The sequence below is a fragment of the Bombina bombina genome, chromosome 7 (assembly GCF_027579735.1).
Source record: "Bombina bombina isolate aBomBom1 chromosome 7, aBomBom1.pri, whole genome shotgun sequence".
In the NCBI taxonomy this organism is placed as follows: Eukaryota; Metazoa; Chordata; class Amphibia; order Anura; family Bombinatoridae; genus Bombina; species Bombina bombina.
This window is the reverse complement of record NC_069505.1, coordinates 62552147-62557386: the sequence shown is the minus strand read 5'-3', so window position 1 is coordinate 62557386 and position 5240 is coordinate 62552147.

The window sequence follows — 5240 nt, the reverse complement described above, 5'->3', positions numbered from 1 at the left end:
AAGAGACTGTACCAGAGGTAGATTAACAGGGGGAGAAGAGACTGTACCAGAGGTAGATTAACAGGGGGAGAAGAGACTGTACCAGAGGTAGATTAACAGGGGAGAGAAGAGACTGTACCAGAGGTAGATTAACAGGAGAGAGAAGAGACTGTATCAGAGGTAGATTAACAGGGGGAGAAGAGACTGTACCAGAGGTAGATTAACAGGGATAGAAAGACTGTGCCAGAGGTAGATTAACAGGGGGAGAAGAGACTGTACCAGAGGTAGATTAACAGGGATAGAAAGACTGTGCCAGAGGTTGATTAACAGGGGGAGAAGAGACTGTACCAGAGATAGATTAACAGGAGAGAGAAGAGACTGTATCAGAGGTAGATTAACAGGGGGAGAAGAGACTGTACCAGAGGTAGATTAACAGGGGAGAGAAGAGACTGTACCAGAGGTAGATTAACAGGAGAGAGAAGAGACTGTATCAGAGGTAGATTAACAGGGGGAGAAGAGACTGTACCAGAGGTAGATTAACAGGGGAGAGAAGAGACTGTACCAGAGGTAGATTAACAGGAGAGAGAAGAGACTGTATCAGAGGTAGATTAACAGGGGGAGAAGAGACTGTACCAGAGGTAGATTAACAGGGGAGAGAAGAGACTGTACCAGAGGTAGATTAAAAGGAGAGAGAAGAGACTGTTGAGACTGTACTAGAGGTAGATTAACAGGAGAGAGAAGAGACTGTACTAGAGGTAGATTAACAGGAGAGAGAAGAGACTGTACCAGAGGTAGATTAACAGGGAGAGAAGAGACTGTACTAGAGGTATATTAACAGGAGAGAGAAGAGACTGTACCAGAGGTAGAGTAACAGGGGGAGATGAGACTGTACCAGAGGTAGATTAACAGGGGGAAAAGAGACTGTACCAGAGGTAGATTAACAGGGGGAGAAGAGACTGTGCCAGAGGTAGATTAACAGGAGAGAGAAGAGACTGTACCAGAGGTAGATTAACAGGGGAGAGAAGAGACTGTACCAGAGGTAGATTAACAGGGGGAGAAGAGACTGTACCAGAGGTAGATTAACAGGGGGAGAAGAGACTGTACCAGAGGTAGATTAACAGGGGGAGAAGAGACTGTACCAGAGGTAGATTAACAGGGGAGAAGAGACTGTACCAGAGGTAGATTAACAGGGGGAGAAGAGACTGTACCAGAGGTAGATTAACAGGGGGAGAAGAGACTGTACCAGAGGTAGATTAACAGGGGGAGAAGAGACTGTACCAGAGGTAGATTAACAGGGGAGAGAAGAGACTGTACCAGAGGTAGATTAACAGGGGGAGAAGAGACTGTACCAGAGATAGATTAACAGGGGAGAAGAGACTGTACCAGAGGTAGATTAACAGGGGGAGAAGAGACTGTACCAGAGGTAGATTAACAGGGGAGAGAAGAGACGGTACCAGAGGTAGATTAACAGGGGGCGAAGAGACTGTACCAGAGGTAGATTAACAGGGATAGAAAGACTGTACCAGAGGTAGATTAACAGTGGGAGAAGAGACTGTACCAGAGGTAGATTAACAGGGAGAGAAGAGACTGTACCAGAGGTAGATTAACAGGGATAGAAAGACTGTACCAGAGGTAGATTAACAGGGGGAGAAGAGACTGTACCAGAGGTAGATTAACAGGGGGAGAAGAGACTGTACCAGAGGTAGATTAACAGGGGGAGAAGAGACTGCACCAGAGGTAGATTAACAGGGGGAGAAGAGACTGCACCAGAGATAGATTAACAGGGGGAGAAGAGACTGTACCAGAGGTAGATTAACAGGGGGCGAAGAGACTGTACCAGAGGTAGATTAACAGGGGGAGAAGAGACTGTACCAGAGGTAGATTAACAGGGGGAGAAGAGACTGTACCAGAGGTAGATTAACAGGGGGCGAAGAGACTGTACCAGAGGTAGATTAACAGGGGGAGAAGAGACTGTACTAGAGGTAGATTAACAGGAGAGAGAAGAGACTGTACCAGAGGTAGATTAACAGGGAGAGAAGAGACTGTACCAGAGGTAGATTAACAGGGGAGAGAAGAGACTCTACCAGAGGTAGATTAACAGGGATAGAAAGACTGTGCCAGAGGTTGATTAACAGGGGGCGAAGAGACTGTACCAGAGGTAGATTAACAGGGGGAGAAGAGACTGTACCAGAGGTAGATTAACAGGGGGAGAAGAGACTGTACCAGAGGTAGATTAACAGGGATAGAAAGACTGTACCAGAGGTAGATTAACAGGGGGAGAAGAGACTGTACCAGAGATAGATTAACAAGGGGAGAAGAGACTGCACCAGAGATAGATTAACAGGGGGAGAAGAGACTGCACCAGAGGTAGATTAACAGGGGAGAGAAGAGACTCTACCAGAGGTAGATTAACAGGGAGAGAAGAGACTGTACCAGAGGTAGATTAACAGGGGGAGAAGAGACTGTACCAGAGATAGATTAACAGGGGGAGAAGAGACTGTACCAGAGGTAGATTAACAGGGGAGAGAAGAGACTGTACCAGAGGTAGATTAACAGGGGGAGAAGAGACTGCACCAGAGATAGATTAACAGGGGGAGAAGAGACTGTACCAGAGGTAGATTAACAGGGGGAGAAGAGACTGTACCAGAGATAGATTAACAGGGGAGAGAAGAGACTGTACCAGAGGTAGATTAACAGGGGGAGAAGAGACTGCACCAGAGATAGATTAACAGGGGGAGAAGAGACTGTACCAGAGGTAGATTAACAGGGGGAGAAGAGACTGCACCAGAGATAGATTAACAGGGGGAGAAGAGACTGCACCAGAGATAGATTAACAGGGGGAGAAGAGACTGTACCAGAGGTAGATTAACAGGGGAGAGAAGAGACTGTACCAGAGGTAGATTAACAGGGGAGAGAAGAGACTGTACCAGAGGTAGATTGACAATTTTTTTTATTTTATAATTCAGGTAGAGCAGCAATTTTAAGCAACTTTCTAATTTACTCCTATTATCCACCAATTAACAAGCGCTATCCATGGTGCTGAACCAAAAATGGGCCGGCTCCTAAGCTTATATTGTTGCTTTTACAAATAAAGATACCAACAGAAAAAAGAAAAATTGATAATAGGAGTAAATTATAAAGTTGCTTAAAATTGCGTACTCTATTTGAATCATAAAAGAAATGGTTTTAGTGTCCCTTTAACTCATGAATTCTAAAAAAAGTTACAAAGTCTCATTGTAGGATTTAAATAAATTGTAACATTGTATAGATTACTTGTACCTTTATAGGTAATGAAGAACATGCACACATGTGTTAAAGCATTTTCTTATTGTACTTTACTAAGGGGTTAAACACATAGTTAAAGTCAGCAGGAGCAGCTGGCGCAGCAATGCACTACTTGGAACCAGCTGAACACATCTGGTGAGCTAATGACAAGAAACATGTGTGTAGCCACCAAAAATCATCTAGCGCCCTACTGCATTGCCTACCTAGGTATGCTTTTCAACAAAGGATACTAAGACAAAGAGGTACATTTTACAGTAGAAGTAAACAGAGAAATCATTTAAAATGAGGATTTGTCTGCATCATGAGAGTCACAATTCGTTAAGTGTTAGATATCACTTGTGCACAATTTGATTTGTAATTTATAGTAAGATTTTACTGATCCCTAATGTGATCTGAAGAGGAAATAGGTTGCCATAGCATCTGATAGTGTGAGACTATGAGAGATACAGCACAATAGATATAAAATCAAATGGAAGACAAAACTGTAGGAAAGAGGTCGTGGGCCTGATATTTATCACCAAAAATTGTTATTGCTTAAAAAGATAAATAATTCCTTTATTTACCACTAGACGATTATCCTGCCCAGAGGGAAGTCTATTTAAAAAAAACTACAACCCCCAAAGCTAAAATTACAAAAAATAAAAAATGTAAAATTACAGAAAAACATAAGCAAAGCTATCCAAAATAAAAAATGTAAACCTAAACTAATACCCCATAAAAAAAAAAAAATCCCCCCAAAATAAAAACACCCCCTAATCTAATACTAAACTACCAATAGCCATTAAAAGGGCTTTTGTAGGCCATTGCCCTAAGTTAAACATCTTTTTTACCTAAACAAATGACCAATTACCCCCTAACAGTAAAACCCCCCACCCACCAAACCCCCCAAAATAAAAAAAAACTAAAACTAAAAAAAAAAAAACTACCCATTGCCCCTAAAGGGGCATTTGTATGGGCATTGTCCTTAATATGGCATTCAGCTCTTTTACTGCCCTTAAAAGGGCAATTGGCTCTTTTCCAGCCCATTAAATCCCTAATCTTAAAAATAACCCCCCCCCCAAATAAAATGCTAACACTAAACCCCAAATAGGTACTCACTTTTCCTGAAGTCCGGCAGAGAAGGTCTTCTTCCAGGCGGCTCCATCATCTTCTATCTTCATCCGGAGCAAAGGCGGCACGGAGCAAAGGTGCAGAGCTGTGGATCCTCAGCGGCGGTCCTCACTGGCGGCGCAGAGCGGAGGTGAGGACCTGTCTTCCCCACGCGTGCATCCTCAGCGGCAGTCAGGGGCGGCGGCAGTCCTCTGCAGCATGGAGGCTCCTCTTCATCCGATGTCCGTTGTACACTAAAGATTAAATGCAAGGTACCGCAATCAATTTGGGGTACCTTACATTCCTATTGGCTGAAATTTTGAAATCAGCCAATAGGATTAGAGCTACTGAAATCCTATTGGCTGTTCAAATCAAATTTCAGTAGCTCTCATCCTATTGGCTGATTTTACAATTTCAGCCAAGAGGAATGCAAGGTACCCCAATAAATATGGGGTACCTTGCATTCAATATTCAGTGTGCAACGGACGATCGTATGAAGAGGAGCCTCCAGGCCGCTTAAGACCGCTGCCGAGGACCGCCGCTGAGGATCCAGGCATTGGGAACACAGCTCTGCACCTCCGCTACGAGCCGCCTTCACTCCGGATGAAGATAGAAGATGATGGAGCCGCCTGAAAGAAGACCTTCTCTGCCGGACTTGCTGCATCCAGCAGGCCCGGAGCTTGCATAAAGGTATAGAGGCAACCGCCTTAGGATGCCACAGCATTGGGGCGCAAAATTGGAGAAAGCAGTGATATATAAAAAAAGTTTTTTTAACATTGTATCAGCGGCGGAACTTCCAGGATCCAAAAGGTCTCATAAACCATTTGCGGCCACCGGACCCTGGAGATCCGCAACTTAGGACTCCCAGCAGGCTGCCATGTGCCAGC